The 15,096-nt window shown below is 40.4% G+C and overlaps 1 long non-coding RNA gene across 2 annotated transcripts in view; it reads left to right on the top strand.

The window, feature by feature from the left end:
- LOC111750997 (uncharacterized) overlaps window positions 1–9,854 on the top strand; it is a 69,235-nt gene extending 59,381 nt beyond the window's left edge. For both annotated transcript variants that reach the window (XR_010321407.1, XR_010321406.1), the window contains exon 9: window positions 9,387–9,854. This is a non-coding gene — a long non-coding RNA (uncharacterized LOC111750997). The remainder of the gene's footprint in view (window positions 1–9,386) is intronic.
- The last annotated feature ends 5,242 nt before the right edge of the window (window positions 9,855–15,096 follow it).

Genomic DNA, 15,096 nt, shown 5'->3' with positions numbered 1-15,096 from the left:
TGGTTTAAAGTGTATCTCTGGGCAATACACTTGGGGGACCACCAGTCTCAAGGGTCGATAAGTCTAGACTTTTTAACAATTTGAGTTCTGTTCCACATTTTGCTCCCATTCTATCAGGTTCCATCTATTGTGTTCCTGATTAGAATGATCAGTAGTGGTAGCCGGACATCATCTGGTTCTTCTAGGTCTCAGGCTAGATGAGGTCATGGTTCATGTAGGCTGTTAGTCCTGTGGACTAGTTTCTTCTCGAATCTTTGGTTTCCTTCTTTCCCTTTTACTCTGTACACGTAGAGACTAATAATTGTATCTTAGATGGCCACTCGCAAGCTTTTAAGGTCCCAGATGCTACTCCTTAAACTAGGATGTAGAACATAAACTTTACATACTATGTTATGCCAGTTGACTGACTATGGTCATAAGCCTTCAGACCCTGTAAGCCAGTCTCACGAGGTGTTTGGTTGACATGTTTGTGCCGTCTATGTGCTTTATTATACATATGAGTATATATGGATACCTACCCTTACATATGTATATACCTGCATATAGATACATCTATAAATGCCCACCTACACACTTGTATGCATACATACACATGTAACCACATTCCTATTTTTAGTTGTTCTTGCACAGTAGTATATGTCGTTGCATTTACCAAAAACATACTTTTTTCTTGCATACTTCTTAGTGACATCTATTTTAAGTAAATTTTAAAATCTGACTTTTTTAAAAATAATTTTTATTGTGCTTTAAGTGAAAGATTACAAGTCAGTCTCTCACATGTAAACTTACATACACCTTACTACGTACTCCCATTTACTCTCCCCCTAATGAGTCAGCCTGCTCCCTCCTTCCAGTCTCTCCTTCCGTGACCATTTTGCCAGTTTCTAACCCCCTCTACCCTCCCATCTCCCCTCCAGACAGGAAATGCCAACATAGTTTCAAGTGTCCACCTGATGCAAGTAGCTCACTCCTCATCAGCATCTCTCTCCAACCCATTGCCCAGTCCCTTCCAGGTCTGATGAGTAGTCTTCGGGAATGGTTCCTATCCTGGGCCAAGAGAAGGTTTGGGGACCATGACCACCGGGGTCCTTCTAGTCCCAGGCAGACCATTAAGTCTGGTCTTTTTATGAGAATTTGGGGTCTGCATTCCACCGCTCTCCTGCTCCCTCAGGGGTTCCCTGTTGTGTTCCCTGTCAAAATCTGACTTTTTTTTTTTTTAATGTATACAAAAAATTGTATCCAGTCTCCTAAAGGAAAAGAACAATTAGAGTTCCATTCTCCCTTGACATGTGGGAAGGTCTGTGGGCTACAGAGACAGGAGATTATTATGCTTCACCCTCTCACTTTGTAGGAGAAAATCTTGGCCCACAGAAAAAAAACTGCCCTTAAGCTTTGAGATAATCATGAAAAGGCCAAATAGTTAATCAAACATTTGGTCAAATTTAGGAAAACAAAACAAGAACGAATATAAGTACAGAAGGCATTAAGGGATAAGCAATGGAAGGGTTGGTCTAAGTGTTTTAAAGAGACAGTTATGAATTGAATTGTGTCCCTCCAAAAAATGTGTTGTAAATCCTAACCTCTGTGTCTGTGGTTATAATCCCATTTGGGAATGAGTTGTCTTTGTTAGGTTAATTAAGCAGAATTAGTGTAGGATATACTTTGAGTCAGGAAACCCTGGTGGCGTAGTGGTTGAGTGCTATGGCTGCTAACCAAAGGGTCAGCAGTTTGAATCCCCCAGGCGCTCCTTGAAAACTCTATGGGGCAGTTCTACTCTGTCCTATAGGGTCGCTATGAGTCAGAATGACAGCACTGGGTATGTTTTTTTTTGTTGTTTATAGTTTGAGTCAATCTATTTTGAGATATAAAAAGAGATTAAACAAGGCAGCAGAGAGAGAGCTGGGGTAAGATAGATGCCAAGACACATGGTGATCTCCAAGGAACCAGGAAGCAAAAGCTTAAGAGATGAGGACCTTCTTCCAGACTTGACAGATAAAGCCTTCCCCTAGAGCTGGTGCAATGAATTCGAACATCTAGCCTCCTAAACTGAGAAAATTAATTTCTGTATGTTAAAAAAAAAAAAAAAGCCTTGTCATATTTCTGTTATAGCAGCATTAGACAACTAAGACAGCGACCCAGTCTTTGTGGTCTAACACTTGGGGGACAATTTGCTTTAGGCGGTGGAGGAGGCACAGCGTTGTTTCCCAGAACGTCGAAAGAAAGGTTATCTCCCTGGCAATGTTCTTCTGAAGCTATCAAATATGATTTGCCTCTGCTTTCTAGAATTTTTATTCAATGTACTATTTGTACATATATTTTGTACATATTTTATATTATTTTAATGTATTTTTCCTAACATCCTCCTTTCTACGCCAACGGAGTTTTTGTCAACACCACAGTACCTTTGGTTGGCCAGCACACAGTGTTGGTTGGTGCACCCTTCTCCGTAGAGGCAGCGGCGTGGGCAGTGTTGCCAAGGAGCTCGAAGAAGAAAGCGTTCTGGCAATTAGGAAAGATATGAGCAACATGACGTCACTGGGCTCAAAAGAGAAAGATAAGATGTTAGAAAATTAGGTGGAGGGGGAACAGACATGAACAGTTTACTTAAGGTTTTGAAATCTTAAAATTAGATGATATGATAGACGACTTCTCCACTTTGTAAATTTCTTAAAATAAGTGCTACAAAGTTTTAAATGATTAAGTGCATAAACTTGGAGGCAGATGGCCTGACTTTATTTTTTACTTAATTATTTTTAAAACATGTTCTTTTTTAGAGCAGTTTTAGGTTTACAGAACAGTTATGCAGCACATTCCCAAGAGATCTCATATATCCCCTTCCCGCTGCTGCACAGTTTCTATTATTAACATCCTGCATTAGTGTGGTACATATATGTTACAATTAATGAGAAAACATTGATGCATCATTATTAACTAAACCATAGTTTACATGAGGGTTCACTCTGTTTTGTATAGGTTTTGACAAATACATAATGTTGCTGTTATGGGATCATGCAGGGTAGTTTAACTGGATGGTCTGAACTTTAATCCTGCCTTTGCCACCAAAAAGTTAGTAACAGGTTTTTTTTTTTTAGTTATTTAAGCTCTCTAAACTTCAGTTTCCCATCTGTAAAGCAGGGGTGTTGGTAAATGTTTAACAACCAGCTCTCAAAGGCAACAGGGGAGAGAACTCTGATTTGTAGTGTTTGTCTGTTTGCATCATGGAAGTATTTCCACTGTGGCCTACTTCAGTATGCCCATGTGAAATCACCGAACATGGAGTTGAGAAGAGAGGCACACAGTCTGCTGTCATGAGCGGGTGGGAGCTAACTTCACACTATCACTTTCAAAGAAAAAAAAGTTCAAGGTATATAATAAGTGATCAATAAATAACTATTTCATCTTCAGCTGCCTTTTAACCAAAAAAAGAAAAAATAAGATGATTCCTGAAAAGTTAAATTATAGGACCTCCCTCTATACTGCCCTATGTTCTAAAAAAAAAAAAAAAGTATTTAAGTACTTTGAAATGTTTTCTTCAGAGGGCCTACCCTCAGTGAGAACCTCATTTCATATCCCCTTTCTATCTCTAGACCTTGTGTCATTGTTTACAGCGAACACAATCACTGGGAGGATGGTGCTGGCCCACAAGTCTCTCTGCCCTGCTGGGCTGACCATGCCTGGAAGGACTTGTTGCTCCTGATTGCATAACCTATTAACCTTGCAGGCTGCAGAAAAACTTGGAGGCATTATCCTGCCTTGGCCCCTTGGTTGCCAGGGTGTTCTGCCTGCTATTGGCCCTGCTAGCAATCACCAGGCAGCCATGCTTTCCCCTGGAAGGTGTAACATAGATTGCCCAACCACCCATGCCAGGCAAACAATTCCGCAAATGCTGTGTTATTTACATTTCTGCTCAGACCCAGGGTTAGCCAAAATTGTGAAGCAAACAAAGACTCTTATCCAGTTCCCTGTGTACCCAGTCTTACTCCCTTTACCAAGTCACTATGTTGTCCTATGTTCTCCAGCCAGCCAGCCATTTATCCAAGGCTTACCAAGTGCCTATGGCTGAGAATACAAAGAGGACTCAACATCTCTAAGGAGCCCGGGTGGTACAATGGTTAGGTGCTCAGCTGCTAACGGAAAGGTCTGTGGTTCAAACCCACCCAGTGGCTCTGTGGGAGAAAAGGCCTATCTGATCTACTCCCGTAAAGATTACAACTTAGGAAACCCTACCGGGCAGTTCTACTCTGTCACATTGGGTCACTATGAGTCGGAATCTACTCTATGGCACCTAACAACAATAACAACAAGGTCTCTGATGTCCATAACTTATAGCCTGCAGTAGGGTAGAGTACAGTGGAGATAGATAAGCAAACAATCAAAATACAATGTGATAAAGGAAAGGACAGAAGTACATGCAGAGTGCTCTGGGGTAATTCCACCTGTTTTTTTTTTTTTTTAGGGGAGCTAAGAGCGTTTTTGCAGAGTGCGTGCAGGTAGCCATAGGGAAAGGTAGAGGCTTGGAGCCAGATTATGATAGACCTGTGTGCCTGGCTGTCATATTGGACTTGATTCTCTGCAGAGAATCCTCTTCTTTCCTCTTTTTCTGCCTTCATCTTAGACCTCCAAGGCCCTGGTCCCTGTTTAAAATAAAATAAAATAATAACCAACTTTTTTAGGGCTTACAATGTGCCAGGCTCTGTACTAAGTGTTTTACATTTATTATTTAACTTCATCTTCACAATAACCTTGTTGTTAGGTGCTGTCGAGCTGGCCCCAACTCGTATACCTACCTTATGTACGATAAAACGAAACACTGCCCAGTCCTCTAAGGGGCGTTCTGGCTCTACTTCTTCCAAGATAGATTTGTTCATTCTTCTGGCAGTCCATGGTATATTCAGTATTCTCAGCCAACACCGTAATTCAAAGGCATCAATTCTTCTTAGGTCTTCCTAGTTCATTGTCCAGCTTTTGCACACATATGAGGTGATTGAAAGCACCATGGCTTGGGTCAGGGGCACCTTAGTCCTTAAAATGACATCTTTGCTTTTTAACACTTCAAAGAAGTCTTTTGTAGCAGGTTTGCCCAGTGTAATGCATAGCTTTGATTTTTTTTTTATTGTGCTTAAGTGAAAGTTTACAAACCAAGTCAGTCTCTCATATAAAACTTTATATATGCCTTGCTATGTACTCCTGGTTGCTCTCCCCCTAATGAGATAGCACTCTCCTCTCCACCCTGTATTCCCCATGTCCATTCAGCCAGCCTCTCTCCCCCTGTGTCTTCTCATCTCCCCTCCAGACAGGAGCTGCCCACATAGTCTCATGTGTCTACTCGAGCCAAGAAGCTCACTCCTCATCAGTACCATTTTGTATCTTATCAAAAAAAAAAAAAAAAAAAATCTTATACTCCAGCCTAATCCCTGTCTGAAGAGTTGGCTTTGGAGATGGTTCCAGTCTTGGGCTAACAGAAGGTCTGGGGACCATGACCTCCAGGGTTTGTTTGATTTCTTGACTGCTGGTTCCACGGGTCTTGATTGTGGATCCAAGTAAAATAAAGTCCTTGACAACTTTGTACAACAACCTTCCAAAAAAAACCTGTTGCCGTCAAGTTGATTTCGACTCATAGCAACCCTATAGGACAGAGTAGGGTTAGGAGATCTAAAATGTTATCATTCCCATTTTACAGATAGGAAAACTGAGATTTGAAGAGGTCATGTACTCTTGCATCACACAACAACTAGGAATGGTAGAGTTAAAACCCAGCTTTGACTCACTTCGAAGCCTGTGCTCTCAGAAACACATGCCAGCACGACTCGGTATAGTGGAGGGACTGGGAAGAATGGTTCCCTCCTCTCACCCACCCCCTAAAACTTCCCCACATTTTTTAATGATATGCCTGAATTCCTCTTACCTCATACCTGGACAGACAATCTGAAAGCACCTGTTTTAGGGAGCAGCGGTAGTTATCCTGAAGAAGGGCTTTGAAGGGTGTTGAGGATGTGCCAGTTTATCTCCCAGAACTGTGCCTGCTGCTGGGTAATGTTGGGTTAATGATTAATCTGCTCATGTATGAGTCAGCTAACGCCCCTCCCAGATAATGTAATTCGTTAACCCAATTAAAAAACACCTGCCTACTAATCTGAATGTCAGATGTCAGACCTGAGTGTCAACACCCATTTTACTCTCTGTAAATGTGAAGAGGAAGGAGATTTGCTCTTAACACTCAAAATCTTCTAAGAATTCAACTGACCTTTCTTTATAGCCAGTGTAAAGACTATTCGACGGTATTGTGTATATGTTACTTAATTTAGTGTTGATTTCAACCCCGTAAAGTTGAACATATGCAAATAAGTAACTTGAAGCTCAGAAAAGTGAAGGCACTTGTTCAGTTCATAAAGTCAATTTTCTTTCTACTATACCAGGACTCTAACTATTGGGGTGATCTTAGTTTGTATCCTAATGAATAATCACCCTTTTTGTTAATAACAAGAATCTGGATGTTTCCAAATGGACATTATAATTCTAGGGGAGGGATATGATGAAAAAAAAAAAGAATGTGAGTTTTGAAGGTGATCCTTAGTTAAAATTCCTGTCCGTGCTTTGTAGGGTGTAACCATTGGCAAATCTCCTAATCTCACCTCAAAAGATGATTGTAAGAATTAAAGTAGATGGTTGCTACCTAGTGGGTACTTAAATACATGTTATTCTTTTCTGGTTCCTCCTTGGTGTAACACTAGTGAACATCTCCAGCCATCTCAAACAAATGCGTTAAACCCTCAATGCATTCTTAGAGGCATTTCCATTTAAGTAACAAACAAAAAACTCCTGCCATGTGGCATTTTTAAGGAAATTTAGGGAAAGTATTGTGAAGCTAGGAAAATCATACAGCTCCCAAAGGTTGAGACTCAACAAACCAATCAGAGAGGCTCATTACCCATGAGGCACTGGGCAAGGAGCCATGATTGATAGTTGTGGGGAAGAAAGAGAAAAGACTGCGGTGCTGGAGCAGCTGGAAACCTGGCCAGGGAGATAAAACACATGGATAGGTGGAAAAATAAATAGCAAGAGAAGGCAGTAAAGAACAAATTTCCAAGTGGTAATGCTGGCAATCAATGCTGTGTGAATTTGGAATAAAGAATTCACTTAGAAAAGGCCAAGAAACCTTTCATGACCCATTTCCTGCATTGATGTATTCTCTCCTTCTTCTGTCCTTCCATAACACTTCAAGTTTCTCCTAGAGTCACCTGTGCAATTATCTCTTTGTATCAAAGTGGAGAAAATATCACTATCTATTAATAAATTGGCACCAGAATTCCTCCTGGGGAATGGAAAATTAGGTAGAATAGGTTGGAGAGTGCCTGAGGTGAAGGTGGAGACCTGAGGACCTGGAAGGTAGAGGAGGGACAATTTGCTGTGCATAAAAGAGGGAGGATTTAGAATTCTTGGAGCAACCAGGGGTGGAGATGAGAGGAAGGAGGGCAGAGGAAGAAGGGTGAGAGCAGCTGGCAATGCAATGGAGCTGTGATTCCTTCCTAAAATTAACTACTGCTTCAGTAAATGCTACCAAACCCAGCCAGCTTCGAGTGAGTGTCTTTTGAAAGGAAAACCAAAAAGGGACAGAGTTTCATTTTAACACTATGCAGAACAAAGAAGTCGCGAGGAGGTGAAGTCCTTCCGGAAATCACCCAGCAGGAAAGGGTTTATGTACTTCCTGGTTGATACCGATCATAGGATTGGGGGTTCAAACCAAGTTTACTGAGATCCTTGAGGGGCAGAGGGGCCCCAGCTGACTTTTGAGCTACAGCTCCAGTTCCTTTTTCTTTCCTTCTTTACCTTTCCCTCTCCTCCAAAGCTTACCTAGCTCAATGCCTAAGTATCTGCTCAGCTGAATCAAATATAAAGAAATATTATATATGGTTTTTGCTGTCACAGTACTTAAAATTGAATGAAGACAATACATGTATATTTCATAAATAAAAATAAACTCAATCTTAATTCTGAGAAGGACACAAATACCAATTAAATGGGCCTAAATTTTTTTTTAACACTTTCCTGCCTCCTTGATTTTCACTATTCTTCAATTTTCAGTTCACATCTCACCTCCTCCACGAAGTCTGCCTGGATTTTCAGTGATGTTTCCTGTCTCTGAAATCTTATGATATATCCTGCCTGTATCAGCCATTCAATACTTCATCATTTATTTTTCAGATGAGATATCTTGCCTTCTTCTTTATACACTATGGATTCTGAGGGCAGGAAGAGTGACATCCCTGCTGAGGACCTACTGTAGTGCCCCATATACATAACTGTTCAGTTGAATGTTACTGATCATATATGTCTTGTACCATATTCTCAGAAACTAGCAAAGTGCTTGGCACATACTAGTACTCAATATTTGTTTATTGAATGGAGTTGAATTGTTGGGTGCAATAGACTTCTGAGAATACATAATTCCTAGATAAAACTCTTCTAGGAGAATAACAGAAAACTTGGGAAAAAGTCAAATCTAATTCTGGTTCCACTATATTTTTCTATTGCTTTGAGGCATATAACTTAGGCCTTCCACTTCAGTTACCTCCATTGATCCAATGCAAACATGATTTCTTGGCCAATAACTTTTACATGGATACTGTTAGGTTTAAAAATAAAAATGCACAGAATTTTGATGCTGATGGGCGTTATAAAACAATGTATTCCAACCCAAGGAGAAATCTGAGCTCAGAGACGTTAGAGGGGCTGTCCAAAGGTTACTTAGTCTGCTACAGAGCTCAGACTACCACTTGGGTCTCCTGCTTTCTGAGCCAGTGGCCTTTCCAGGGCACCAAGCTTGATTGTCAAAATAGCATTTCCTCACCAAGTGTTTTAATTATTAATGCAATATACTAAGTCCCAGGAGTAGAATAAGCCTCATTATTATCGCTAGTAAGTCAGTCTAAAGCAACCTGACGTTGCTGTAAAACTGAATAGATTTTGAAACAAAGCATCTTTGAGCTCACCGCCCTCAGAGGGGACCATCATCTCATTTGTCTTATAAAAAACATAAATGAGTCCTTTCATAAGGATACTCATTATATCTTAGCTTTATTGATCCTGTTATATTGCTGTTAATTACAGGAGCCACAAAAGGCTTCAATTAGATTAAAACCATAATAAATAAGATTAGTAATACTTACTCTGCTCTGTATGTTGAGTGCTCGTATGTATAATAAGTTGACATTTAATCTTTTCAGAAATTATTACATTGATAATCCTGTAGAATAATTATACCAGATTTTTGATTTATTACTTTAGGCAAAAACATTTGTGTGCCTGCTAATAACGATAATATTAACTCTCATTATTAATTCCCATGATAACTATAAAGTTGATGTTGTGATTATTCTCACTTACAGGTGAGGAATGAAGGCTTACAGAAATTCGGCATCTTGCTCAACATTCCACAGCAAGGGAAGCCAGGACTAAATGAAATACTATACATATAAAATATTTAGCACAGTGCTGGGCAGGTAGATTATTGAACAAATTGTGAGAGATTCAGCATTAAGTACAAATGAGTGAAAGAAATTAAGATGGAGCAGTTGTAAGGTACATAAAGTACATGTTATAAATTTCCATATATTTAATGGACATATAACTAAAATTTAATTCTGAACTTCCTAACAAATCAAATGGAAAAATACAATCATTGACAAGCACCCTTGCCCAAGAGGAGTATAGCTGTTTCTGGAGCTGAGACCTAAAGGTACTTTTTTAGGACATGCAATTTAACCCTCTAGCAAGAAATCCAGAGGATGAAGCAAACGCACTGTAGGTGACTCTTAGAAGCATGGGAAAAAAAAAAAAAAAAAGTGATGGTCAAACCTGAGTGAAGTGGAGAAGTCTGATTGGCCCTGGCAGATGGTAGAGAAGGATTAATAGGCTGAGGAAAAGGGCGTGCTAGAATGGAAATACTATGTGAGACCAGAAGACCCACCAGAGGATTATATTCCATGGAAGACCCAAAGGACGCACCATTCACCACAGATGTTATGAACGCGCTAGTGAGAGGAGGACCAATGTTACCAAGAAGCTAGTGGCAGCCTCCTCTGCAGACCAGGACTCACAATAGGAGGAGGTCCCAGAGCTGGGCTACTTGATAGCCATAAGCATGAGGGTGCCCCTTCCAAGTAATAGAAGCCAAATGGAAGTGTTTAACTGCCAGAAGCCAGGAGGCCAGAATTACTATAATGTCCAGCAAGGTTTGAGGTATAGCCAAAGGGGCAGGAATTGTGTAGAAGTATATAATAGAATATAATGTCCCTATGGGCAAATGTGTAACCAACAAAGGTGCTACATAAAGTCTACAAAAAAAGGAAAAAAAAAAAAAAAAAGACAAGAATGGAGGGGCATGAGGTCTAGGGTGGTCACCTCAATAAAAAGTCACAATCTTTTGCCCAGATCCTGGACCTGAGCCAGCTTTAGATCTAGAACCCATTGAAGAAGTGGCTGGGTCCGTGGGATAGAAACTCTGCAACGCTATGGCAAGGATATATTGTAGTCATTCTCTCAGTCCTTCCCTAAAGGGACCAATGACCATTTACTCTGATGACTATACCCAGACATTTTGAGGACTATTGGGTGCAGAGTCTGAGTTGACAATGATACCGGGCAACTCAAAGGATCATCATGGCTTCGGTATTACAGTGATGACTTATGGGAATCTGGCTCACATCTGTCTCACAGTGCTCTCATTGGGTCTGTGGATCTACCTGGTAGTATTTCCCTAGTTCCCCAGTGTATAATTAGAACTGATACACTTGGGTCCTTGGCTTGTGGGTTAAAAGCTTGAATCATAGTGGGGAAGGCAAAGGTGAAAACACTGAAACTTCCCCTTCCCCACCTTGGCCACAATAATAAATCAAAAACAGTGTCACTTCACTATGTTGGCTTCTCCTGCCTGTAGGGGAGATGAGAGGGTGGAGGGGGTCAGAAGCTGGCAAAATGGACACGAAAAGAGAGAGTGGAGGGAGAGAGTGGGCTGTCTCAATAGGGGGAGAGTAATTGGGAGCGTGTAGCAAGGTGTATATGGGTTTTTGTGTGAAAGACTGACTTGATTTGTAAACTTTCATGTAAAGCACAATAAAAATTTATATGAAAAAAACAGTGTCACTTTAGGAAAATGGTAGAGATTAGTGCAACCATAAGGATCTAAAAAATGGAGGAATGGTGGACCCTATCATATCTCTATTTAATTTGCTAGTCTGATCCCTGCAGAAACTGGATGGATTCTGGAAAATTCAGCAAAGTAGTAGCATGATCCACTGCAGCTGCTGTGCCAGATGTGATATTGTTGCTAGAGCAGATTAATAAGGCCTCAGGTTTTGGCAAATACATGCTCTTCCATTTTGATTAGAACAGAAGAACAGAAACAGTTTGTATTCACATGGGACAGATAGCAATATTCATTTATAGTTTTTGTCCCAGGGCTATATTAACTCTCCTACCTCCTATCATAATATTGTCTGAAGAGGTCTGGATCATCTGGGCATCCCATGGTACGGCCAACTGATCCATCACTTCAATGGCATCATGCTGATCAGACAGAATGAGTTATGCTGGAGGCTGCTCCAGAGAGAGATAAACCCTATGAAGAGTCAAGGAATTGCCACTTCAGTGAGTTTTTAGGGGTCTAGTGGCCAGGGGCATGCAGGGATATTGCCTCCAAAGTGAAAGAAAAACTGCTGCATCTTGCATTCTCTACTACAAAAAAGGAAGCACAGCACCTGGTAGTCCTCTGTCATTTCTTGAGGCAACACATTCCACTCTCAGGAATACTGCTTTAACTTATATACTGGGTGACATGGAAGGCTGATGGTGTTGAGTGCCTTCCGACCTAGGGGGCTCATCTTCCAGCACTATATCAGACAATATTCTGTTGTGATCCATAGGGTTTTCATTGGCTAATTTTTGGAGGTAGATTGCCAGGACTTTCTTCCTAGTCTGTCTTAGCCTGGAAATGCCACTGAAACCTGTCCACCATGGGTGACGCTGCTAGTATTTGAAATATTGATGGCCTAGCTTCCAGCATCACAGCAACATGTAAGCCACAATGGTATGACAAACTGACAGAGGGGTGGTGGCTTGCACGTCTAATCTGGAACTTGTTTGCTTCTTGATAGACTTGAACTAATAATGCATACTCCCCATCTAGATGCTAGCTAGTTAAGTACACATCCATGTGCCACAATGTAGTAGTAATAATGAGTTTGTATATACCTTCTTAATCTAGTCTTCACAAGCATTTATGGAAGTAAACGGACTGGGTAGTATGAATCCAATTTCCATATGAGGAAATTGAGGATTTTGAATACATTACAGGTGCATACCTTTTAAAAATTTTGGAGTCCACTTCTGTTGAACTTGACATTGTATGCATTTCTCAGGGCAATGTAAATTTGTAGAGACTTCTTGGAAAGCAACTTGGCAATGTGAATGTATGGATCAAGAATCTAAAAATATTCTGTCCATTTGACTCAATAATCCCATTTCTGTGAATCTCTTCTAAGATAATTATTTCTATCTTAAATATCTTTAATTTAATATTTAATTACTGTTTAAAAGTTATTTGTATGAAAAAGTTCAATGCCTCATTATTTATAAAACAACAAGAACAGAAAGGAATCAACCGTAGGTAACTGGAAAATAAATTATTCTACTCCATGGGATATTATATAGTCATTAAGATGATAGTTACGAAAACTTGTAGAGTAACATGGAAAATGTTTATAAATTAAAATTAAGTTTGAGAGTAAGTTGCAAAATTGCATGTACACTGTGATTACATCTATATTAAAAACATGCCTAGGGAAAAAATAGCTGGAAGAAAATATAATCTATGGTAACTTTATATTAGGGTTGCCAAGATTACACAGATCATTTATCTCTCTTTTCCAGTTTCTAACTTTTTGTAATTGGATTACATGATTTGTATGGTGGGATTTTTAGTTTAGTTTTGTTTAGTACAGTCTTTAAAGGCAAACCACATTCATTGTTTAAATCTGTTTTCCCATTATAATCTAGGCAATATCATTTGCAGAGAAATATACTGGTGAGCAGATGTTCTTTTGATGAAGATTTATATATGAAATCCACCAGCAATTATTTTGAAACTACTTTCTAAATTGCTATGTTATTGGTTGCATGCCTATTTTTTTTTTAAGAGAATTTGCTAATAAGAGGTTTCTACTTAATTACATTTGGTTTCATTCAATTTACATGAGTATTTATAGAGGGTTTGCGGGTTTCATGTCATGTATTACATGTTAGAAGGAAACATTTTTCCTTCCTTTTTATACTGTTGTCCATCTTCTGTATCGTATCTATCCTCTACAGAAAAAAAACAGACAAAACAAAAACAAAAACAACAACAACAAAAAACAGTTGCCATGGAGTCGATTCTGACTCATAACGACCCTATAGAGTGACTTAAAAAAAAAAACATTTCTGTTCTCAAACATAAAATTGAATTTCTCATCCATGTTAGTTGATCCCCTTGTTCACCAGTTCAGAAAATTTGGGAGTCATGTGAGAGTGCTCTCCTCTGCCCCAGTACTCCCAGCCAGTCAGCTACCAAGCACTGTCTCTGCTGTCACCTCGGGCTTTTAGCATCTTCCCCTCTATCCGTCCCCCATCTACTGCTTCAGATATGGCTCTCATAACCTGTGTCTTGCAGTTCTACCAGTTGCTGTAGAGTCAATTTTGACTTGTGGCGACCCTATGTCTGTCAGAGTAGAGCTTTGCTCCATAGGATTTTCAATGAATGCTTTTTTAGAAGTAGATTGCCAGGCCATTCTTCCAAGTCTCTGGGTGGACTCGAACCTCTAACCTTTCAGTTAGCTGTGTTAACTGTTTGCGCCACCCCGGGACTCCTGCAGTCCTACAGTACTATGTAATTGATCTCCTTGCCCTCCAATCCATCCTCTATGTTACCCTTAGATAAATGGTTCATAATGAGGGTTGATTTTTTTCCCCCAGGAGACATTTGGCAATATCTGATAAACCCTGGTGTCATAGTAGTTAAGAGCTACGGCTGCTAACCAAAAGTCGCTCCTTGGAAACCCTAAGGAGCAGTTCTACTACTCTGTCCTATAGGGTTGCTAGGAGTCAGAATTGACTTGACAGTAATGGGTTTAAGGGTATTTTTGGTTGTCAGAACTGTGGTGGTGGAGGGAGGGCAACTGGCATCTAGTGGGTAGAGGCCAGGGATGCTGCTAAATATCTTACAACGCACAGGACAGCTCCTCACAACTAAGAATTTCCAGCGCAAAATGTCAGTAGTGCTGAGGTTGAGAAACACTGCCCTAGAGTGACTTTTCTAAAATAAAAATCTGCCCAAATCCCTCAAAAGCACCCTATTTCTGTTAGGCAAAAGTTTTTGTGTGAGGCTTATCTTCTCTGTCATTCCCTATTCATATAACATAAGCTTATCACTGCCTAGCATGCCATGTTCTCCCTGGCTTCTGTGACTTGTCTGCTAATTCCTCTGACTTCTTCAGGCTGGGTTGGGTGATCCTCCTCTGTGATCATCTTTTGAAGAGCGCGAATCACTCTGAATTGTCACTTGTCTGTCTTCCCTCACTGCACAGTGAGCATCTGGAAGTCAGAAACTGAGTATTTCTTCTCTGAATCCTGAGAACCTACTGCAATTTACTCTGAATCCAGGCGACCAGATCTAAACTGAATCAAGCGCCTCTCCCTAATTCTACTTATCAGCCTTGCAGAGCCTCCAGATGAGTTCTTGAGCACCTTGGGTTCATTGCCACCTTCTAACTTTCTTTCTACTCTTTGCCTCACGTGAAATGAAGTTTTTCTCCATCTCCATCCATGTCACTCCTTCCCAGATGGCCTTTAACGCCCAGCTCAATAATAATCACTACGGTTTACTGAGTCCATGCCATGTGCCAGTCAGTGTATTATTATTAGGTCACTTTCAGCATAGCTCCTGTCAAGAAGGTGTCACCCATATCTCACAGGTGAAGAAAATGATGCAACAGCCAGCCCTGAGCTGCATATAGTACATGGCTGGCGGGACAAGATATGGGCACAAATACCCACGGTGCAGGC

Source organism: Loxodonta africana, chromosome 3 (assembly GCF_030014295.1).
Source record: "Loxodonta africana isolate mLoxAfr1 chromosome 3, mLoxAfr1.hap2, whole genome shotgun sequence".
NCBI lineage: Eukaryota > Metazoa > Chordata > Mammalia > Proboscidea > Elephantidae > Loxodonta > Loxodonta africana.
The sequence above is the reverse complement of the archived record's forward strand: the minus strand, read 5'-3'. Positions and strand labels throughout refer to the sequence as shown.